General features: G+C 46.4%; 1 protein-coding gene and 1 long non-coding RNA gene across 2 annotated transcripts in view; one reads left to right on the forward strand and one right to left on the reverse strand.

The window, feature by feature from the left end:
* Nucleotides 1-25,060, reverse strand: part of HNF4A (hepatocyte nuclear factor 4 alpha) — a 61,134-nt gene that overhangs the window by 29,203 nt on the left and 6,871 nt on the right. The gene's annotated exons all lie outside the window — the stretch shown is intronic.
* LOC122916056 lies at nucleotides 154-25,032 on the forward strand. Its single transcript, XR_006386132.1, has 3 exons — nucleotides 154-366; nucleotides 8,744-8,846; nucleotides 24,774-25,032. It is a non-coding gene; the product is annotated as an uncharacterized LOC122916056 (long non-coding RNA).

The following is a 25,060-nucleotide window of genomic DNA, read 5'->3' on the forward strand; positions in this document are numbered from 1 at the left end:
AGTCGTGGGGGAAAGAAGCCAAGAGCCATCTCCACTCTGGGGTAGGGCCCTCCAGTTTCGCCCCTTTGAAATTTCAAATTCCAGTTTGTGGACAAAGTCCTAAACTTTCTCACAATATAGGTCCCCAACCACTGACCAAACTCCAGTCCAGGCAGCCAGCAGGCCCAGGGCTGGCCTGGCCCTGCTGCTTCCCTTGGTAGCACTCGAGTCCGGGGGAGGGGTCCTGAGCCAGCTGGGGTCTGCCAGGCCACTCCTGCAGACAGGGACCACCCCACCCGACAGGGACCCCTGTCTCCCATCTGAGAGGACAGCTCTCTTCCTGGAGCTGGGATCTGTCGCTTGCTGGTACCAACAGCAGATAATCAGGTAGGCCCCCTCCCTTTTTTGGGCATCTTTCCTCCCCCTTGAATTCCTAAAACACTGGCCATACCACCCTCCTCACCTGGATAAGGCCACATTGGCTTAATTCAGTCATGACCTCACAGAACTTTAAGACTGGAAAGGGGGTCTCAACCAGCCCACCCATTTGGTGGATGGAGACACTGAGGCCCCCAAGGGCAGCGGCAGCGAGCTGCAGGTTGAACCATAGACCTCAGGCCCCTTCCTGAGCCCCACAGGGCGGAAGGGTCCTGCTCAAGGCCACACAGCAGTGGAGGGAGCTTGCGGGAAGGGCTCGACCTTCAAAAGAAGACCCCAAGCTCTGTGAGGAGCCCGGCCCCTCATCCCAGCCCTCAAGGGCCCTGGCAGTGCCTCCTGGGGACCCTGCCCGGTAAAGCGTCTGTTCCCTCAGTCGCGGATGGCCACGGGGTTGCCAGAGGAGTACTTCCGAGAGGAAGATGAGGGAGCTCGGGGCTGAAGGCCAGTGGATTTGGAAGGAAACAACATTCATGTGGTTAACTGATAACCGAGCCCCATCCTTGGGCCCCCAGAAGCCTCCTTCCTCCCTCTCCTCAGTCTGATTAAGACGAACTTACTCGCCTGCTAATCATTGCTGAGCCTGTTGATTTTGCCTTAAAAAATTAACTGGGCATGAGTTTGCGGTTTGCCTCACCCCTAACCCTGAAAAGGCCTGGGTGGGCAGGAGGCCACCCGGGTTATGCAAGAGGCTGCTGGCCTCCCCACGCACATTCAGTGCCTTCTCTCCCGCTCTCCACGGGGTAGGTTTTGCTCAAGAGTCAACAGTCTGCTTGTTGCCCCTGCTCTGGGTCCTGAGCAAATTTGCTCTGTTACCAAAGAGAGATAAAGGCAGCTGGGGGGGAGAGCTTTACAAACAGGGGTACACAGCGGCAGCTTTGAGCGCGGGATTCTAGAATCCTGCAGTGTCAGAGCCTAGAGCGTGCTGAGGAGGATGTGGGCCCCGGAGTCTTTCAAACAAGATCTGAGGCTCCCGGGAGCCTGGCAGGGGAGGTACAGGCCCCGCTTCACCCAGTGCCTCTCAGGCTCTTAGAAGCCCTCCCCTTAATATACCCTTTGAAACGTAGAACCAGAGCCCGTCACTGGTGGGAACTGGAAAGATGCTGGGCCAGCCTCGTCCCCTCATTTCCTTATGCAGACAGTGGGGTCGGGGGCGTCCTTGTCCGGGGACAGAAGGCTACCCTAGTTGTTCTGAGTCTCCAGCCAGTCTGAGAAGACAGGGCTCTCTCTGGACTCAGTGACGTGCTCTGGACATTAGTACACAAGATATACTGAAAACGTTCTGCTCTGCCATTCAATCCCGCTCCCTGAGGCTGGCTGGAGGCGGACAGGTGCCTGGAGCCACCTAGAGTCTAGGGAGTCCACCTGGCCCGGGGCCCTGGGGACCCTCCGTGGAACAGCCCTGTGCCGTAACCCAGAGGCTCCAAGCCGGAACCCACCTCAGCCACGTCCTCCCCCCGGAGGCGTCAGACCCCAGAGAAAGCTGCAGGGCCCTTCCCTGACTCTGTTTCCTCACCTGCGGGTGGGAATAACCATACCTACGTCCCGGGCTTGTGAGGAGGAGGAAGCGGAGCGTGGACAGCCACGGCTGATGGTAACGCAGCTGTCTGGGGGGCTTTACATGGATTAACTCATTAAGCCTTACAACCACTCGATGAAGAAGCCAATCATTTTATCACCATTTTGCAGGCTTGAGGCACAGAGGGTCTGGGCCGTGGGCCCTGAGCTCATACAGCATCTGAGGAACAAGAGCTGGGCTTCCAACCTGAGCATCCCAGCTCCAGAGTCTGTGCTCTGAACCCTGGGGCCACCCTGCCCTTCCAGGGCTGACACTCGGTGCCCCCAAGGCAAGCTGGCTTCCACCCTGAGGCACGTGTGGGCTGTGTGCATGGACTGGGAGGCCTGGAGGAGGCCTAAGGCAGGCAGGTCTGTCTCTGGGCTGGGGTGGTCAGGGATGGATTGCTGGAGGAGGGGACATCCTGGGCCGCAGGAACATCCAGAAGCAGAGAACACGGTGGGTGATGATGGACGGACTGGAAGGCACGCTGGCCCGAGAGCAGGGCATTGTGGGAGATGCTGACCACAGGGCTCAGGGGGTAGGGTAGAGCCTATGGTCTGGAGAGTGATCAGGAGGGAAGCCAGGAGGACTTGGGTCTTTGGGGGCGGGGCCTGCCTGAGGGCTGCCTCCTGCCAGGTGGCTTGTGACTCTGGGCTGAGGCTGTTGTTGTCCCTCCGGTGTATATCCCTCCTCCCTCTGGGTTATGTTCCTGACTTTATCTGCAGAAGTGACCTTCGGAGTGAGATGGGGCCTGCTCAGCCCCTGTGGGGCCTGCAGGATGATAGTAAGCTCCTGCTAGGCCCAGGCCCTGGTCATGGTGTAAGGGATGAACCCCTAACCTGGGAACAACCCTGGGTCCCCCTGCACCCAGGTAAGGAAGGGCCCCAGGGATCTGCCTGAGGGTCACTGAGATGTAGTGTTTGGGAGTCCTGAGACTCAGGCCAGGGTTGCCGCATATAGTTGTACAGGTTGCTCACTGCACAAAGGTTCTCTGTTCCACTTACCAAACCAAATGCTCGTAGACATTTATCTGCCCAGAGGAGAGTGCCTCGTTTATTTTCACAAAAGCTCCATAAAAGTCCTGCCTCAGCTCTGCTTCCAGCCACTGTGTGACCTTAGGCAAGGTCATATCCTTCCCTGGTGTTGGTTTCCTATTTGAAAAGTTGTCTAGCATAAAGCCCAGCTTCGACCCTGATGGTGAATTAGAATTACCTAGGACCTTTAAAAAAATACTGACGCCCAGGCCCCGCCCCAGACCAGTGATCAAATCTGGGTACTGGGGAGGGTGGGTACTAGACATCAGTATTTTTTCAAGTCCCTAGGTATTCTGATGTACAGCCAAGACTGAGACCCACGGTGGGAGCTAGAAAGGCCTAGATATGCATCCACGTTTTGCAACTCACGAGCTTCAGTGAGGCTCAGTTTCCCCATCTGTAAAATGAGAATGATGATCGCTTCCTGTTAAGTCAGAATGCCCACTCAGGGCGATGATATTCAGACAGTGCCTGGCATTGTGGCCGCCATGTAGGGAGCTCCCGATTCTTGGTACCAATGACCAGTATTTTGCTATTGGCAAAATAAGACTGGCTTGAAACAAAGGGCCTTTCCAGGTCAAAAACTCAGAGACTCGGGGGCATGCTTTCTCTGTTCCTTATGTCAAGTCCTCACACTCTGTTCTCTGTCTGGGCTGCACACCTTTCACATTATTGAGGCCTTGTGATTATTATTATTACTTGATATTTTACCTCATTTATTTAAATTTTTAAGTTATTTTTTGGAATCGGTATTACATTCACGTGGTCCAAAAATCAAAACTATAAAGAAGGTGCACTTTGGGCTCCCGGGTGGCTCAGTATTTGTTAAGCCTCTGTCTTCGGCTCAGGTCACGGTCTCAGGGTCCTAGGATCGAGTCCCGCATCCGGCTCTCTGCTCAGCAGGGGGCCTGCTTCCCCCCCACCCCCGCCTGCCTCGCTGCCTACTTGTGATCTCTGTCATATAAATAAAAATAAAATCTTAAAAAAAAAAAAAAGGTGCACTTTGAGAAGACTTAGTCCACTCCCCAGCCACCCACCAGGCCACCCCCTCTCCTCACCACAGGCCACCGCTCCTCTCATTTCCCTAGCTTCTTCCAGGCTTGCTTCCTGCAAACCCAGCAGCATCCAAGGCCCCAGATTAGCACCCCCGCCCCCAGCACTGTTCCCCACTTTCCTTTGGTCTTCACTAGCAGACTACACTCTCTTCCATTCCGGCTGAGAGCAAGCTCTGAGGAAGGAAGGGTTATTGCCCTCCTCCACAGGTGAGGAAACTGAGGCTCAGACTGCTGAGTGTTTGAGCTATCCTGACCTGGCTCCAGAGCCGTGTTTGTCCCGCTGCCCCAATGTGGCCTTCCAGGAAACCTGGCCCACTGAGTTTTGAAGCCAGACCTAAATTTCTGGGCTGGCCTGGCAGGAGGTGACACAGGGGTGGACTGTCAGGACCCCCATTGTGTCTGGACCCCCCCACACACACACACAAAAACACAGAGAGGTTGAAGCAGGGAACAAAAAATGTCCACAGTCTTCCAGATGGTGACCCAGCCAGGGGATGTTCCCCCGATGGGACAGTTAGGGCCTGGTGGCCATGTCCTCTGGTGGCATGGAGACTATCAGGAACTCTCTGCCAGGGTCAGGCTGTGTGGGAGGCAGGGAAGGTCAGGATGGGGAGGGAAGGAGGCATGGTCCATGGGACAGGCCCAGAAGACAGAGACCAAGGGGATCCCCTTCCTGGAGGTCAGGGAGGAGCACTCGGAATTCAAGGCACAGGGGGGCAATGCCATCTTAACCAGTGTTTTCTGCGCAGGTGACCTCAGGGCTGCCTTGAAACTGTCCACCTGCTTCAGGCCACTGACTGACTGAATTTGGCCACTTTCCTTCTCTGCATCAGTTTCCCGAACTGTCAAAGGAAGATGAGGTAGTTGGTCTTTAGCTAAAAGACTCTGTAAGGCTCCCTTCTCCTCGTGGAAGGATTCTGGACCTGCCTTGATCAGGACGGCATCTGCCTATCAAGAAGCCTTTCTGGCTTGGGGGCTCAGGGTATGAGGCCTCTGTACTGCTCCCAAATCTGGACTCCTCCCCTGGGTCCTGTGTCTCGCTTCCACCACCCCGTGCTCCCGTCCAGGTAGCTGTGGAGTCAGAACCATACCTGGGGGGTGCCGGGGGAAGCCCTGGCCCCAGTCTGACATCCTCCTCCTGGTGCTACGGGGTCCCGCACAGGGAGCAACCTCTTCATCCTTGAGGGGGCTCCTGCTGCCACCCTGGCACCCAATACCCTCGGAGGGCTGCCAGGCAGTGTTAATCTCTTAATACTGGTCACAATGAGATTTCAGGGATGGTAGGAGGCGGTATCCATGGAAACGGTGGACCCGCCCAGGACCCATGCAAGGAATTAGCCATAGGGCTCAGCAAGGGGGTCCTGGAGACCCAACCCAAACAGGAGTAAGAAGTAGAGCAGCCTTGACTCCTGGGTCCTGCCGAGGCCCTCCCGAGGTCTCATACCCCTCGAAGTGCCTCCATCAGGAGGAGGACTTTGGCTGACGGAGGGGTGGGGTTCCTGTGAAACTGAGGGAGCCATATTCACAGGGACAGCCCTGCCACCTTGCTGAGGCTTAGTTTCTTCATCCTCTAATTTGGGTTCCAGTCCTTAACCCAGGGGCTTTTCCAGAACAGTGCAGGCTTCAGAGTCTGACAGACATGAGTTTGAAGCTCAGCTTTTCCCACTCAGACTATAAACCCAGACCAGGCATTTCATTTCCCTAAGCCTCAGTCTCCTCATCTGTGTAATGGGCACAGTGATCCCAACCAAGCACAGCAGCATTGCTATTGTGCCTGACTGGTAGGTACGGACAGTCAGTGAACGAGCCTCCTCAGCTGATTTCTGACTGCCCTACTTCATTGCACATCTGCCCCCCCCACTCCGCCACTCAAAGCTTTCAGAATCCCACAGCTTCCCCTTGGCTCTAGCCTTTGCACATGCCAAGGCTTCTGCCCAGACTGTCACACCTTTCTTTTCTCTCCTTCCCCCCTCCAAGTCCCATCTTTGTCGTCTTCCTCCAGCAGCCCTGCTGGCTTTTCCTCTGTGCTCATACAGCTCCCACCACTTTGCATAACCACAGTGTAATCAGATGGTGGCTCCTGCCTCCTCCACTGGACCGTGGCCCATTTACCACTGGATTCCCAGGCCCCAGCTGGTACTTCACATAATGGGTCAGATGGATGGGTCAATGAAGGAAGGAATTTATCCCCCCAGTCATTTAACATGTGTTCACCACTTTCCATGGGCACTGTGGCAGGTGCGGAGACACAGATGGGAAGCCAACAGGCAAGGGCCACTCCCCCTCAGGATGGCAGTTTTAGCAAATAAAAATACAGGATGCTCAGGGACATCTGAATTTAAGATAAACAATGATTTTTTTAAAAGTATAAATATGTATCAAATAACACATGAAACATACTTAAAAAAATAAGTTGCCAATTATCTCAAATTCAAATGTCACTGGATATTCTGGCCCTCCCCACTCCCTCCCTCATGGAGCTTCCATTTTGGTGCAGAGGTGTGATAGAGAGACAGGAAGCAAGGAAACAGACTTTTAAAATGAGAATGTCAAATAGTGATGAAATGCAGCGGCAAGACATTGAAACGGCAGGTATGACACGGGCGTCTTTATACAGGGTGATCTCCAGCCAGTGGCCCTGACCAGCATGGCCAGTCCGAGGCTCCAATGAGATGCACCTTTGGAAAAGTCCTTAAAGGATTTGAAAAGGGCGCGACAGAGGCTGTAGAACTCGAGAGGAGGGCTCCGAGGCGGGGAGAGGGCACAGTGGAGGGAGGAGGCGCTGCTGCGTCTCCTTTGACAGGCTCCACAATTTTGCATTTCGGATCTGGGCCTTCACAAACCTTCCCGAACTCGCAGCCCCACCCGTCGGTCAGCCGAAGTCCTCTGTAGGGCCGGGAGCCAGGGGAAGGGTCCAAAGGGGCTGTGCAGAGAAGCGTGGTCACCCGGACTGGAGCTGGGAGTTCTAACACCGTCCCCCGCACCCCCACCCTTGTCCCGCGGTTGCCTGAAGGCACAGGGCAGAACTAGTACCTGGAGGGCGGAGGGCGTCAGGGAAGAAGCGTCCCAGACTCACTGCAGCGCCCCGCAGTGCGCATCCCGGGCTCCACCTAGTGGCCGGTGCTGGACGGGCGTTTAGTAACTTTCCAGTAACCTCACGGGTTTTAACCAATCACAGGAAGTAGCATTACAATCCCACCAACCAAAGGCCAAGACGGACTACAGAGCTCCAAACCCAGCCAGGTCGGCACGGAACACCCCTCCAATCACACAGCAGCACTTGGCCACTGCACCAATCGGAAAGCAAGATTTTTGAAACTTGTTTCCCCAAGGCTGGTATGGCGTCGCGCTTACATCATCTGTGAAATGTATATTCCCAACACCTGGTCCCAAAGTGCCGGCGTCTTTAAGTAGGGTCCCAAGCTTTGTGCTGGCTTCGTTGGAAGTCTACATTTGCATTCAGGGGCATCTATGTATTTTAACACCGAATGGTAGTAAGAGCAATAAATATCCCCCATTAAAAAAATTCATGTACAGGTCTGGGAGAGTGGGGAAAGTATGACCTTTGTAGACACACCTGAACTGGAGTTCAGGTACGAGGCTTGTGAAGGAAAATACACTCCCCCTTTCTCAGTCTTTGAAAGAACAGTATCAATCTTGCTAGTGTTAACTGTCCTAGTTCATCACCCCATGCCCATCTCACTTATTCAGGCCCAAACCAAAGGAGTCACTACCTTTGTGTTCTTCCTCCCATCCTTCCCAAATCGTCAGAAAATGCTCTTCTTGCTCCCTCCACGTGTATCTCAGATCTTCACCGTGTTTTCATCTCCACCACAGCCAACACTGTCCACATCAATATCATCTCTGGAGATCAGAAACGTCTCTTCTATTCTATTCTCCCAGGCGCTGGTTCCTCTACCACGTACTCTTCACTCATGGGCCAGGGATGACCCTTTACACGCAGACTGGCTCAGGTCCCTCCCTTACTGAAATTTTTATGGCTTCCTGTGCATTTATTATTAAACTCATAAAATTCAAAACTTCCCTGGGCTATGAGGTCTTGATGACCTTGTGTCTATATCCCTACATCTCCAGCCCCATTTTAGTCCACTCACACCAACCCCAGTATCTGTAGCAACACTGGCCTTTTGTTTGCTCGTCTTTCTGCCTCAGGGTCTTTGCACATTCTTTTTTCTTTGCCTGGAAAATCGTTCCTTGGACACAGTCCTCGAGTTCCTCTCCTTTCCAACTCCCTTTCTTGGATAGCTTTTCCAAGTAGTGACAGAACCAAAGCCTATCTCAGCCGAAGTTCACATTGTTTCATCTACCTTCAGGGAAGCAACAAAGCACAACCTCACAGTTCAACCCACACTGCTTATGAAGTAACAGCCTTCCCACCCAAAACGAAGCCTAAAGGAGCAGTATTTCCTTAATAGAAAGGTATTGTCAGACCCTCTTCTCCTTGGAGGACCGGAGTCTCTTCTCTGAGAACAGGTGTGAAGGCCCCTGGGTGAGGCAAGTCATAGTGTTCTGAGACAGATCCAACGCAGTGACTCAGTTTACCATTCTAGACCTGTCTTTCAGAATCCTTTCTGCATAGTCATCTATGGGCTGTTCTCAGCTGCTCTACTTCACTCATTTTCAGGCACACGACCACCTTCTTGCTTCCTGTGATGTTACAGGTGACCATGTGACATGTTCTGGCCAATGAAACGAGAGCAGAAAGACCCCGGGTCACACCTGGACCGGAGGAGCTTGAACAGCCTGCGCAGGGTACCTCCGGAAGTAAGTGTGGATGAGGAGCGCCCCCTGCTGGCCCCTGACGGGCAGGTACTGTGAGTGAGCGGTTGGCTCAGCCGCCTTAAGCCCCTAAAAGGGGCCTTCAGTCACTAATGCACAGCCTCACCTAACTTGACTGATGATTTTCCTACGACCATTACAATTTTTGTCATATCTGAAAACCACCTATACTCTTACTTAATATTTTTCCTACATCAACTCACTTATTTTCATTTAGATTTATCTTAGGAAGTGTTCTTACTACCAAATGAAACACCAGTATCGTAAGTAGAAAGCAATGGGAAAATAAACGGAATGAAATAAACCATTATAGTATAATACTGTTGCCTTTCGAAGACTCTGGGCCCTTCCTCTGTTCTCTCTTCATCAAAAAAAAAAAAAAAAAAAAAAAAAGGAGGTCCCTAAGTGTGCGGCAATCTTTTGGGGCCCCGAAATGCTGGCTGAGATTGTCAGCTGTTTGGAGGTAGCACAGTGTAGAGGCTGAGAGCACAAATTCTGGAGTCCGGTTTCCTGGGCTCGAATTCTGGTTCTGCCACGGACTGGCTGTATGACCTTAGGTGAATTACTTAACTGCTCTGTGACTGTGTGTATGTGTTGTTGTTGTTGTTGTTTAATGGCAAAAGAGGGATGATAATAGTAAGTATGTCATTGGGATGTTGTGGGGATTTTCTGTGCTAATATACAAAAAGGACTTAGAGCCTGGCACACTGTGAGTTCTGCACAGGTGTGAGCTATTCAGTAATGGGCAGGATCAAGAGCCACATGGATTTGGAGAAATGTCTGAACTCGATGAAGAGGAATGAGAAATCCTCCACATTCGTTCAAAATAAATCACCTGGATAGTGTTGCTGGAGAGAGCTGCCTTAGGGACAGATGACACAACTAAGTTCTAGAGGTTTTACTTGGCAGCAGCTGTCCACGCCTCTCATCTGGCTTCATGTGACATCAGAGAGGACCAAAAGCAAAGACAACAAAAAAATAAACAGATGGGACTACATTAAATAAAAAAACTTCTGTACATAAAAGGAAACCATCAACAAAATGAAACAGTGATGTATGGAAAGGGAGAAAGTATTTGCAAATCATGTATCTGGTAAGGAATTAATATCCAATATATATATAAAGACAGCTCCTGGGCACCTCGGTGGTTCAGTGGGGTTAAAGCCTCTGCCTTTGGCTTGGGTCATGATCCCAGGGTCCCGAGATCGAGCCCCACATAGAGCTCTCTGCTCAGCGGAGAGCCTGTTTCCCCCTCTCTCTCTGCCTGCTTCTTTGCCTACTTGTGATCTCTGTCTGTCAAATAAATAAATAAAATCTTTTTTAAAAAAAGACACCTCCTGTGTCATAGGATGGGACAGGATGAGAAAACCATATCCTTTGAAGAATAATTAAAGAACCAAAGGAGTTGGCTGTTGGGGATGAGGCTGCTGGGGGTGAGGAGAGGGTCAGCTTGGCAAAACAGTCAAGGCTACTGCCTTTGAAATATCAATGCTACCATTCGTATAACTGACCTTGGGAAAATTATAAACTCTTTAAGCCTTATTTGCTTCGTCTACAAAGGAATCAGTAATAGGACTTTTTAATCAATTGCTTCATGGAGTAAATATGATCGACCTTAAAACCTGACATATAGTTGCTTATCATGTAGTTCTGTTATTTACTGAAGTCAAAGTACTCTACTTTGGGAAAGAATGCTTATCTTCTTACAGCCCCAGAAAACAAACCAGGACCAAAAGATGAATGGTACAGGGAAGAAGGTATGTGCCACAAATTAATATTTTTTTCTACCAGATACAATAGTTCTACCAGGGGAAAAACCACTTTATGAAGTTGTTAGCATCTTGTCACTGGAAGCATCAAGCCCAAGCTAAGTGACCACCTGTCAGAAAGCATAGTGAAATGATTCCAGCAATCAATCAAAGGCTGAATCAAAGTAGCAGCTCTCAGATGCAGAAGTCTTAACTAAAACTGGATCAAAACCAAATTCATGTTGGTAAAATTGTCTATCCACATGCAAACAAGTGAAACTGGACTCTCAGCTTACACCATATATAAATATTAACACAAAATGGATCAAGACCCAAGCACAAGAGCTAAAATTATAAAACTCTTAGAAGAAAACACAGAAGAAAATATTCATGATATTGGATCTGGTGGTGATTTCTCTCGATATGACAACAAAAGCAGAAGACACAAAAGAAAAAATAGATGAACTGGACTGCACTGAAATCAGCAAGTCTTGTGCACCAAAGAATAGCATCAACAGAGTGCAAAGGCGATCCCTGGAATGGGAGAAAATCTTTGCCAAGTCATACAACAGATAAGGGGTTCCTATCCAGAGTATATAAACTCCTACAGTTCAACAACAGTAACAAAAACCAGTTTTTAAGATGGGCAAAGGGGCGCCTGGGTGGCTCAGTGGGTTAAGCCGCTGCCTTCGGCTCAGGTCATGATCTCAGGGTCCTGGGATCGAGTCCCGCATCGGGCTCTCTGCTCAGCAGGGAGCCTGCTTCCTCCTCTCTCTCTCTGCCTGCCTCTCTGCCTACTTGTGATCTGTCTCTGTCAAATAAATAAATAAAATCTTTAAAAAAAAAAAAAAGATGGGTAAAGGATGTGAATAGGTATTTCTTCAAAGAAGATGTACAAATGACCAAGAAGTACATGAAAAGATGCTCCATAACACTAATCATTAGTGAAATGCAAATCAATGCAAAACCACAATGAGATACCATTGCACACCAGTTAGAATGGATATTATTTAAAAAAACAACCAAAAAATGACAAACAGATGATAACAAGCAGTGGTGGAGATATGGAGAAACTGGAACCCTTCTGATCTTCTCTTGGGAAGGAGTATAAGATAACACAGCTGCTACAGAGCGCAGTATAGCATTCTCTTACAAAATTAAAAATAGAATTACTATACAATTCAGCAATTCCACTCCTTGCTATGTACCCAAAAGAACTGAGAGCATGGTCTGGAAGAGCAGCATTATTCACAACAGCCAAAAGGTAGAAGCAACCCACATGTCAGTTGACAGATAACAAATGCATGTTTGTGGAAAAAAAAATGTGATAACAAACAAAATGTGATATACGCACAAAACAAAAAATGTCATATATACATATAATGGAATATTATGTGATAAAATGAAACAAAATGTGATATATACATATAATGGAATATCATTCAGCTTTTTAAAAAGGAGGGAATTCTAATATCCTGTAACATGGAGGAACCTTGAGGACTTCGTGCTAAATGAAGTAAGCCCATCACAAAATGACGAATTTGTATGAGGAACCTAGAGCAGTCCAGTCCATAGGGACAGAAAGAACAAAGGTTGTTGCCAGGGATCGGGCGGAAGGGAGGCATGGAGGGTTATCTTCTAATGGGTACAGATATTCAGTATGGGAAGATGAAATAATTCATGGGAAGATGAAAGAATTCATGTGATGGATGGTGGTGATGGTTGTATAACTATGTGAATGATGTACTTAGTGCCTCTGAATTGTACACTAAAAAGTGGCAAAAGTGGTCAATTTTATGTTATATATAGTTTACCACAATTTTTTAAGTTTCATCAATGTATAAAATAAAAAATATATAAATATATATACCAAATTGCATCATGACCAAGTTAGGCTTATTCTAGGAATGCAAAAATAGTTCAACCTGAGAATATTTATTTACCAATTAGCAAATTAAAGGAGAGAAAAATGTGATTTTCTTAGTAAATGCACAAAAAGCGATCAAGAATACTCAACACTGACTAAAAAACAGACAAAATTTCTAGCTTACTTGAAAAAATTTTTGAAAACCCTATAAAAGCTACCTACCAAAACCCTAAAGCAGATATGATACTTTAAAAGGTCAAAGTGTCCCTTTAAAGTGAAGAATGGGGGCTCCTGGGTGGTTCAGTCAGTTAAGCATCTCACCTTCAGCTCAGATCATGATCCCAGAGTCCTAGGATCAAGCCTCATGTCTGGCTCCCCACTCGGTGGAGAGCCTGCTTCTCCCTGTGCCCCTTAGCCCACTCGCTGCGCTCTCTCTTTTAAATAAATAAAAATTTAAAAAATAAATAGAGTGAAGAATAAACAAGATTGTCCAATGTGGCACAGGCTGTGAATTGTCTGGTATTATCTAATCTCCTTGTCTTCCTTTGTAATGGAACCTCCCGTTTTCATTTGAGCACACAGATGCCCTCCCAAAAGACTGAAGTCACACTAGGTTAAGACCATGCACACATGTTGTGGTCAATGAAATATAATCAGAACTGTAATGTGGCAACTTCTGGGATCTTTTCTTAAAAGACAGCTGCAACATGACTTTTACTCCATTTCCTTCTTTGTCCCCTCCATTTTTCTGTAATGAGGACATGTGGCTGGAGCACTGGCAGCCACCTTGGACCATGAGGATAAAGACCTCATGGAAACAGAAGAGCAGTAGCTGCAAGGAGTTCCTGAGGACTGCTGTGGGGAAGAGCTGCCATCCTAACTTTAGACTGCGTACATCTGGGCTTTCACAGAACTGAGGAATAATCTGTCTTGTTTAAGCTACTATTATTCGGTGCCTCAGCTATTCATGGACAAACCAAACCCTATCTGATATGCACGTTATTACTGCTTCTATGTGACATTTTACTGGAGGCCCTAACAACACAATAAAACAAGAAATTAAAAACAGATATAAGAAGAGAATTTAGCAAGGTTACTGGATACATTTTTTTTAAAGATTTTATTTATTTGACAGAGAGAGGGAAAGATCACAAGTAGGCGGAGAGGCAGGCAGAGAGAGAGGAGGAAGCAGGCTCTCCACAGAGCAGAGAGCCTGATGCGGGGCTCGATCCCAGGATCCTGAGATCATGACCCAAGCTGAAGGCAGAGGCCCTAACCCACTGAGGTACCCAGGCGCCTCAACTGGATACATTTCAACATATTAAAAGCATTTTGGTTTTGATATATTGAAAATGTAACATCAGCAAATGAGAAGATTCCGTTTTAAAACTCTTTACAGTAACAGTAACAATTATCAATTATCTAAGAAAGAATCTAACAAAAGACTTTGAATTATTAAAATTATCTAACTTTCTTGAAAAACATAAAAGCAGACCTATACCTACCCTTATATAAACATAAATGAAGACCTACATCAGTGTGGCGTATTCACGGCAGAGGGATTTATTATGTAGAGATGTCAGTTCTTCCCAGATTAATCAATAAATTTGATGAAGTTTCAATTAAAAGCCCAACAGGATAAAGCCACTTAGCCTAGTACTTGGCAAACTGCAAGCACTTAAAATATGGTAGTTGCTTTAATTGAAATCCACTGGAGGAAATCAGTACGCCATTGGCCTCTAACCTTTATTCTGTCCTACTGAACACCCTCCTAATATTTATATAAATGAACAAAGAAAATACACAAGATGGTTTTTATAGAATAACTACACTATGAGAAAGACATGCTGTACAATACAGAAAGCTAAAGGTATACTTGTCAAGCGTGGTAGCTACTGGCCACATGTGACCATTGAGCATTGGAAATGTGGCTGGTTCAAACTATATTTAAAAAGAACAAAAAAACTCATTATTTTTAGTGATTAGATGTTGAAATAATTAGATGTTGAAATTATGTGTGTATATATATATATATATATAGGATTAAATAAAACATATTATTAAATAATCTCAACCATTTCTTTTGGGAGACTTTTTAAATTAAACTTATTATTTGGTGTCACTGTGGGTTCACTCACCTGGGTTTTTTTTTTTTTAAATTTATTGCTTAAACGTGGTTACTAGAGATAGGTAAGTGGACCAGTATACAGAATCCGGAAACAGATCTACACATATTTGAAAATGGGAGACAAAAAGAAATGACAGTGTGTGTCAGTCAAGAAAGAATGTTCTAAAAAAAAAGGGAGAGAAGAAGGAAAGAAGAAAGGAAGGAAAGAGAGAAAGAAAGAAAGAAAAAGGAAGGAAGGAGGAAAGGAAGGGAGGAAGGAAAGAAATGATGTCCTATTCAATAAATGTTGTGGGACCAACTGGTTATCCATTTGAAGAAAAATATAACGGCGTCTCTATTTCATACTATGCACAAAAATTAATTCCTATAAATAAACATCTAAATATGCAAAGTAAAATTTTAAAACCCGAAGAAAATATTTCATATAATATCTTTATGATCTCAGGGCACTGCAAGATTTTATGGATAAGATACAATAAACACAAACCATAAAGGAAAAGACTAGTAAATTTAACGACCTGATTTATAATTTAACCAGAATGTAACTTCCACGTAACTGTAAACTTGTGTACAACAAAAGAGGCTCTAAAGAGGGTGAGAAGACAAGCTTCAATCTGATCAAAGATACTCCCAACTACTATACCTGAAAAAAGTTTTGGATCAAGAATAAACAGTGCTTGGGGCACCTGGCTGGCTCAGTCGGTGAGACTCCACCACGGGGTTGTGCATTTGAGACCAATATTGGGGGAAGGCATTATTTAAAAATAAAATCTTAAAAAAAAAAGAATAAATAGTTCTTTCAAATGATAGGAAAAGGTAAAGAATGCAACAGAAAAATGGGAAAAGGATATACACAAGTCCACTCCAGTGTAAACTCAAATGAAAAAACCTTTCCCTCTTCTAATAGGGGAAATACAAATTCTCATTTTAAATTCATCACCTTCTGGAAGCAGGTGTTGGTGAGGCTATGGACCTCTCAGAACCGCTAAACGCTGGGGACTGCAGTGGTTGCTGGTGGGTGAGACTGAGCAAAATACCAATCTTTCATTAAAGACAAGATGTCCACTACCTGAGATCCAGAAACTCCACTCCTGCGTGTTATCCTAGAAAAACCCGTAGCCACGGGTATCAGAACGTTCTTTGCAGTATTGCTGGCAAAGAGAAACAGGAAACAACTCCATTGTCAAAAACCAGAATACAGGGGCACCTGGGTGGCTCAGTGGGTTAAAGCCACTGCCTTCGGCTCGGGGCATGATCCCAGGGTTCTGGGATCGAGCCCCACGTCGGGCTCCCTGCTCAGCGGGGAGCCTGCTTCCTCCTCTCTCTCTGCCTGCCTCTCTGCCTACTTGTGATCTCTGCCTGTCAAATAAATAAATAAATAATCTTAAAAACAAACAAACAAACCCAGAATACACACACTTGGGACATTCATACACAGCATTTTCAGTGAGTGACCTAGTGCTACTTGTCTCTGCATGGGAAGATCCAAAAAGCTATGATATGAAGGAACAAAAGGAGGCCGCCAAAGGATGCATACAATGTTATCATTCAAATATATCCTTCAGATTAACAGAATCATAGTATATATTGCTTATGTAGCCACGTGTAACAGAAGTATAAAAACATGTCTGCCAATGCTAACCAGCAAAAGTTGACAGTGGTCACCTCCGAGAGGGGTGGTTGGGGGATGAGATCAGGGAGAGAGGTACAAGGGGGCTTCAAGGCCAAGTTTAACATCTCACTTCTCATTAAAACAAAAAAGGAATCCAGTGAAGAAACGGTCATGTTAAGATTCCACAAAACTGAGCAATGGGCACGTCAGTGTTCACAATGTTATTCTCTCTACTTTTCTGCGTGTCTGTAATATTTCCAACTTAAAAGAAAGGAGAGATAAGATGAAAAATGTAACTTTCTATCTACCAGCAACAGACGATTTGGATGTAATTTTAAAAAATCATATCATTTAAGATATCTTAAAAATGTATTATTTTTAAAATCTAGGAATGAATGTAGCTATAGCATTTCTCTGCTTCGGGGCAGGGAGAGATTTCATGGGGGTTAATGTTTTTCATGGGGCTCAGTGATGAGCCATCATGGGCACACTGGAGGTCTCTCTCTCTCTCTCTCTCTCTTTTTTTTTTTTTACAGATTTTATTTATTTATTTGACAGACAGAGAGAGATCCCAAGGAGACAGAGGCAGGCAGAGAGAGAGAGAGGTGGAAGCAGGCTCGATCCCAGGACCCCCGGGATCATGACCTGAGCGGAAGGCAGAGGCTTAACCCATTGAGCCACCCAGGCACCCCTGGAGGTCTCTCTTGAAGTGTCCAACGCACTCTGTCATGTGTTAAGGATTCTGAGGAGTGCTCAGTAATGAAATGTGCAGAACTTCCTTTAATCAAACTTCTAACTTTTTTCAAACATCGAACAATAGGATCTGTCTTGCCTGAACGGCCTTGGGAAAGTCTGACCCAGTGATCTCCACGGGCTGCCACTTTGGAGCTCTGTGTTAGGATGTTTCCACTTAATTTTATTCTTCCTTTCTCTATTAACTTTTTCATTATTTATTTTAAGCAGATTCATGGTAGGAGAATTATGAAAATGTACCGAGGCAAAATAAAAATTGATTAAAATGATCCCACATGGCCCCTATGGGCCCCTTTTCAAAAGGTATGATGGTAGCCTAGCATTTAGGGAGCACTTACATGCAAACACACTGTGCTAGGATGGGTATGTCCTTATCCTCATTTTACAGAGGAGACTGAGGGTCAGAGAGGTACTGTCACCTATCCAAGTAATCTGGCTTGCACAGCTCTAACCCAAGTCTTCCCAACTTTGCAGCACAAGTTCTCAGCCACTACCAACCAGACAAGGCCTCCCCATCGTAAGGGGAGGGGTGGTCTTCAAACCTGCCAAGATTCCTTTTTCCCCCTTGCTCCCTGAGTCCTTCAGGATTCTCTCATCCCCCCAGGGGAGCTGTGGGCATTATCTCTTCCAAAAACAAAGTCTGCGCCTTTGCCATAGAAGGACCTGAGTCCCTCCCCCAAACCCGGTCCACCTTATCTCTGAAAACCATGACTTGCCCTGGAGAAGAGGGAAAAAATAAGCCTCTCCCCACCCCAGCTCCACCCCCAAAATCACTGGATTTGGGGTAAATTGGGCAGGCTGGAGACAGAAGAATGGGTGTGTAATTAAGTTTCAAATTGACTATTGTGTTAAGTGAATGTCTGATAAAGGAAACACAATGGCTGCCAGATGTAGGCTGGGAGGTGAGATTTCCCCAGTGGAGAATTCTAGAAGACAGGACTGGAGTTCTGGAGTCTGGGTCCTCCAGACAGCCAAGCAGGCAACAAGGGTGGGGACGCCAGAGATAATTATAGGGAGGAGAGAAGAGCCAGTCAGGGACACCAGCCCAAGAGGTTTGGCTGGGACTGGTCTCTTCAGCGTGGGACACAGAGGCGATGAGTGAACAGTGAACTCAGTCACTGCCGTAGGGTCCAAGGGACCAGAGCAACATTATTCGGCAGGAGTACAATGGGAACCCCACGTAATTTTAAATGTTTCAACCGTCACATTAAACAAATGATAAATCTATGAAATAGGAGATTGTTCTCACAAATAATGAGCTCTCCCTAGGTCTTAGCAATCCGGGGTCCCAAATTCAATTGCCCTCAACGGTATATGGAACAGATGGTACATGAGCCAATCTCCCACTTTCCTGTAAGAAAAACAGGGCCGCAAACAATGGTTTCTGTTCATCAGTATGACTTCGATGCAGGGACATTGAGAAATGGTGGGAACGACAGCAAATTAGAGAAAGTACATCCAGGCTAAATTGCTCCAGTCTGACTCTTGCCTCATGGCAATTGGGAACCAAGTGTTGCTAGAGCTTCCCTTTATTTTATTTATTTATTTATTTATTTTGAAAGGAGCAGAAAGTTGGGATTTTTAAAGGTTGGCATTCAAGTCAAATCATATTAAAAAAAAAAAAAAACTGGGTGGGCTGGATCTCAGACTCTGATCTGCATTCAATCCTTGACCATGTTTTACAGAGAAGGAACTTGGTTCAGGGCAGTTAAATATTTTCCCAACTCATAGCAAAGACAAAGAACGGGCTCTTCTGGTCATTTCTACTACTTCTCCTAATAACCAGCATTGATTTTTTTTTTTTTTCACTATTCTTACTGAGAATTTACTAGGTATAGGGTTCTATGCTGAACATTTGCTATCATGAAGGATACTGCTTATGATGTCAGATTTAGAGAGGGGAAACCAAGGCTCAGAAAGGTGGAGTAAATTGCCTGAGGTCACACTGTGTGTGGGGCTTGAACTTGGGTCTCTGATTAGAAGAGTCTAGAAGCCCCGCTCTGGGTATACTTTTTCCACTACCCAGCCCTGAAGAAACTCAGAGACCAAGGATCCCTGTGGTTTTCATGCTGCGGCTCCTTCAAAGGGGCTGTGGGCAGCTTCCTACACCTTCACACTTGCTTTTTTCCTTTTTTTTTTTTTAAGATTTTATTTATTTATTCATGAAAGACAGAGAGGCTGAGGCAGAGGGAGAAGCAGGCTCTCCAAGGAGCAGGGAACCTGACACGGGTCTCGATCCCATGACCCCAGGACCACCACCTGAGCCGAAGGCAGATGCTTAACCAACTGAACCACCCAGGCCTCCCCCCACGCCTACCCCCTCCCAACTCTTGCTTTAAACCGAGGGCCTCCACTGTGTCATTCCTATGAATTGGCTTCCGGATAAGACTTTTGTTTGGAGAGGCAGCGGCTGCCTTTTTTTTTTTTTTTTTTTTTTTCCCACTTGTTTAAATTTGAAATCACTGACCTGCCACAGTCCCTTGATTTACAGTGGGGGGGAAACTGAGACCCAGAGGTAGTAAGCAACTTTGGTCCCTGTGCAAGTCTGGACCAGAGCCGGGACCCAGAACTGGATCCAGGAGGCCCAGCCTGGAAGTCAGGCCCCACCTGGGAAGCCGCCGGCTGGGTGTACCAGGGCCTCCCTCCAGCGCCCCTGGGCTCTGCCCCAGGAAGGGCCAACTGTTCCCTCTGTGTCTCACCACAGGCTCCGCCCTTCCTCATGCCTGTTTGGATAACTTTTCGACCTGTTCCTGCAGCAGCCCTCCCTGAGGTGTGGCTGCCTCGGCTGCTCGGCCCAGGGAATCCTGGGGCCTTGGCAATGGGGCGGCCCAGGCTTGGCTGGTCCCACAGCAGACAGTTGTCAAACAGTGGCCGTCTGGGCAGAGGGAGGCCTGTTTACAAAGGGCAGAGCCCAGGCAGGGGTTGCCGCTTTCTCCCCACACCACTGACCCATTCAGCCCTCAGCATACTACTCAGCGGTCCCTGGCTGTACTGGCTCATTCCATGGGTTTCTATGAAGCACCTACTGTGTGCCGGCCCCTGTTCTACATGCTGAGGATTTAGCAGGCAACAGGAGGCCAGATTCCCTCTCTGATGGAACTTCCACTGCAGTGGAGGAGACAGACGAATGCACGACTCCAGAGCTATAGAAGATAAGAGGACTGCTAGCGACGGGCAGAGGGGGGCAGACAAGAGTGGGATTGTGTGGGACTCTTCAATTAGGGAAAAGAACTTTGGCAACACAAAGGTGCTGAAAGGTGTTCAGCAGGGATTTTGAACATGAATGTGTTCGGAATTTCTCCTGTAACTGAACTTTGCATTTAATCCTAACTTGGGGCTTTCTGTTCTAGGACTCTTGTTTTCATGTTTGAAATAAGGCTTAATTATTCTCTTCTCCTTTTTTTTTTTTTTAAGATTTTATTTATTTATTTGACAGACAGAGATCACAAGTAGGCAGAGAAGCAGGCAGAAAGCAAGGAGGAAGCAGGTTCCCCACTGAGCAGGGAGCCCGGTGCGGGACTCGATCCCAGGACCCTGGGATCATGACCTGAGCCAAAGGCAGAGGCTTTAGCCCACTGAGCCACCCAGGCGCCCCTCTCTTCTCCTTTTTATTTTTTATTTTTTTATTTTTTTAATTTTTTTTAAAGATTTTATTTATTTATTTGACAGAGAGAGATCACAAGTAGGCAGAGAAGCAGGCAGAAACCAAGGAGGAAGCAGGTTCCCCACTGAGCAGGGAGCCCGATGTGGGACTCGATCCCAGGACCCTGAGATTATGACCTGAGCCGAAGGCAGTGGCTTAACCCACTGAGCCACCCAGGCGCCCCTCTCTTCTCTCCTTTTTAATTTAAATTTTCTTTTCCAAAATTTAGTCAAGGCTGTACAGGTGCTCAGCTGAAAGAAAGCAAGTCCTTTTACAAAGCTGGAAACCAGCCATAGCAACTGTCCCTCTTCTCTTCCTGAATCTGAAACCTACCATCCAGAGGCCACCACCTGGAACTGTTCTAGCTAGTTTCCCTCTATTTTTCTACGTATCATGGTTATACCACGACTTGATTTTTCAGTCTTAGATATAAAATGTGGACTTGCTAAGAGGAAAGATCCTATGTAACTATTTCCCAATCTGGAGATAAGTCAATATTCACTGTTTTCATATACGTAACCACATTGTATCATTACCGTTCTCCGCAGCTGGTGCCATCTGTATCTGAACGACGAGGTTTTTCCCTGCACTGTCTCAGTTGACCTTCACAATAACACTAGAAGGCATGTGTTGGTCAGCATAACAACAATGCTAAGACTTTACATCCCACAACACTGGCTGCACCTGCTGAGCTGAGCTATCCTGAGAGGTCCACAGAAATGGCATTATTCACCCATTTTTCAGAACACATGGAGCTCAAAAGGACAAAAACAGTTCTACCTATCTCCATGGAGTGTAGTGGTTAAAATAAAACTCATCTGCCAGCCAAAGTGGAAGGAGCTGGGGTCCCTGGGTGAGAGACATAAACTCCTTTTTTTTTTTTTTAATTTTATTCATGTATTTGACAGAGAGAGAGAGAGAGATCACAAGTAGGCAGAGAGGCAGGCAGGGAGAGAGGGGGAAGCAGGCTCCCCGCTGAGCAGAGAGCCCAATGCGGGGCTCGATCCAGGACCCTGAGACCATAACCTAAGCAGAAGGCAGAGGCCCAACCCACTGAGCCACCCAGGTGCCCCAGGAGATAAACTCTTGATCTCACATATTGGGTTGGTGCGTTATACCAGCTAGCACTGCCGTGGCTAATACAATGCCTGGGTTTGAATCCCAGCTCTGACTCTTGCAGTCTGTGTGGTTTGGGATAAGTCACATCTCTGAGCCCTCGTTACCCTTTCCGAGAAATGGGTACCATGGCAGTACCTACCTCAATGGGCAGTTGTTAAGAATTAAAGGAAGTAATCATTACAAATGATTTAGAACAGTGCCTGGCCCCTAGTGAGTACTACAGAAGTGACAAAATAAATCAGGAGGGACGTCTGGGGTGGCTTAGTTGGTTAAGCTTCTGCCTTTGGCTCAGGGCATGATCCCAGGGTCCTGGGATGGAGCTCCGCATCAAGCTCCCTGCTCAATGGGGAGCCTGCTTCTCCCTCTGTCTGCCACTCCCCCTCCTTGTGTTCGCTTGCTCTCATTTTCTCTCTGGAAAATAAATAAATTAAATCTTAAAAAAAAAAAAAAGAACTAGAAGATGAAGGAACCAAGACTCATATCTGAGTCACGTGATGCCAAGTTCAGTATCTGACCCCAAAGTCCTAGACATCTGTATTCCTTTTTACAATTTTTACTAAATCTGCCTGTTACCTGTACTTTACCAGTAATTATTTACTTGGTATTTTTTCTTTCTTTTGAAAACATGTATTAATTTTAAAAGTATAATTTATATTAGTGCTTTAGTATGCTATTTATAAACTTTTCTAACACACAGTAATATAAAGTCAGTACGATTTAAAAATGTTTGTCCATATACTCCTAAAATCAGCCCTACCCTGTGGATACACCTAAGGAAAAGTATGCTATTTTTAGGTCTATAAAGAACCTTCGGGAACATTCTGTCCAGTGGCTTTGAAACCATTTTGACCATGACCCTATAGAACAGCGACTCTTTGAAGCCTGCCTGCCTGACTGAGCTGGAACCTTGGCATTTCCTCTTAATGCCTGTATCACTTTCACCAAGTGACTCAACCTCTCTCTGCCTCCATTCCCTCGTCTATAAAGCGGGAATGATAGTAATAGTACCTACATCGCAGGGCCATTGTGAAGATAAGGAGTTAGTATGTGTGAAGCTCCAAGAAGTACTTGATCAAATCTCGCTATGATCACAACCCCATGCACACATCCATAAACATGTATAAATGAAACGAAAGTTTCACACATGTGAAATTTACTCATTAGAGGAGATGGACTGGGATGTTTTTTCTTCTATTTTACTTCATTTTTAAGGATGTGGTCATCTTTGTGAAATTTCGCTTATCTGTTTCTGATTTATAATTCATGTTCTTGGCTGTATGGACATTATACTTCAATGAAAATGTTCTTTTAAATGGTACATTTTTCTTAAAGACTTTATTTTGAGAGAGTGAGTGCACCAGCGGGGGAGGGGCAGAGGCAGTGGGAGAGAATCTCAAGCAGACTCCTTGCTGAGCGTGGAGCCCGAGGCAGGACTCAATGTCATGACCCTGAGATCGTGACCTGAACAGAAATCAAGAGTCCACCGAATGAGCCACCGAGATGCCCCAAAGAGTACATTTTTATTAAAAAAAAAAAAAAAAGGCAAGGAATGATAATGAAAGAAACCAGCTGATTCTATGAACAGCCAATGTGCTGAAATTATTTTGTCTAGCTAGCACAGTGAGGGGACATTAATAGACTCAGGGTCCCTAACAGCTGGCACATGCTGATCTACATTTCTTTTTTTTTTTTTTTAAGATTTTATTTATTTATTTGACAGGCAGAGATCAAGTAGGCAGAGAGGCAGGCAGAGAGAGAGGAGGAAGCAGGATCCCCGCCAAGCAGAGAGCCCGATGTGGGGCTCGATCCCAGGACTCCAGGATCATGACCTGAGCCAAAGGCAGAGGCTTTAACCCACTGAGCCATCCAGGCGCCCCCTGATCTACATTTCTAATAAAGACTGTATGCATTAAATTCTAGGAAGAATGTATGTGCCTAAAATTTTAAAAAAATATGTGCTTCAGAGGCTTTTAAAAAAATCATATATTGGGGCATCTGGGTAGCTTAGTTGGTTAAGCGTCTGCCTTCTGCTTCGGTCCTGATCCCGGTGTCCTGGGATTGAATCCTGCGTGGGGCTCCCTGCTCAGCAGAGTCTGCTTCTCCCTTTCCCTCTGCCCCTCCTCCCTGCTCATGCTTGCACTCTCTCTCTCTCTCGGTCTGTACTCTCTCAAATAAATAAATAAATAAAAGAGAAATCCTTTAAAAAAATCATATATTAGGGACGCCTCGGTAGCTCAGTCTGTTGAGCTAATTGAGCATCCGTCTTCGGCTCAAGTCATGATCCCAACCCCAGCGTGGTAGGATCGAGTCCCACATGGGGCTCCTTGCTCAGCGGGGGGGCCTGCTCTCTCTCTGCCTGCCGCTCCCCCTGCTTGTCCTCACGCTCTCTCTCTCTCATAAATAAATAAATACAATTTTTAAAAAAAAATCATATATTAAAGCAAGAGTCAGCAAACTAAAAACGTCTTGACTAAATCTGGCCCACTGCCTATTTTTGTAAATAAGGTTTTATTGGAACACACCCCCATTTATTCATTACATGTTGCCTATGGCCACTTTCATGCACCCAAGGTCCTAGACAGCCACTCAGAGCCTACCCCGCCTGCAGAGCCCCCAAAATTCACCATCTGGCCTTTTACAGAAAAACTTTGCTGACTCCTGCCTCCAAGTTCAAAGCCCCTAAACGTCAATTAAATCATTTCCTATTTATAGTTTGTTCTAGTCTAATCCTAAGCCTAGCAAATTTTAACAGTTATATTTCCCCCGACACTTTACTTTGGAAAAACTTCAAACCTCCTGAAGAGCAAGAGAACAGTACAGAGAGCCCTGACATCCCTCACCGAGATTCTCCCATCAATAAGCAGCATTCTGTCTCATGGCCTTTATCGCTATGTACCTGTGCAATTTTTCATTGAAATATTTGACACTAAAAACTGTATACTCACATTTGCTATACATATTTGACTGTGTTGTGTGTGTGCCTGACCCCATGTTACAGGCGGTCAACTGTGTACCAACACATTCCTGTTCCCCCTTCCACAGCTGAGAGCCATTCCTGGAAGACAGCTGGCCTAGAGGGACCGTGCATCCCAGATTCCTCGGCAGCTGACCAATGTCATGTGACTGGTTCTGACCAGTGGAATATGAGCAGAAATGACAAATGTCCTTCAGAGTCAGGGCCACTTCTGGGGTCCTCGGATGACAGAGGAAAATAAACTTCTAACTGCCTCTTGGGGTTTGTTTGTTACATCAGCTAGTGCTACCCTAAATCATAAACCCAATAAATTGCATGAGCCTTTAATGGGTGAAGACTGCTGCTTGAAACATAC

This window comes from Neovison vison, chromosome 8 (genome assembly GCF_020171115.1).
Source record: "Neovison vison isolate M4711 chromosome 8, ASM_NN_V1, whole genome shotgun sequence".
In the NCBI taxonomy this organism is placed as follows: Eukaryota; Metazoa; Chordata; class Mammalia; order Carnivora; family Mustelidae; genus Neogale; species Neogale vison.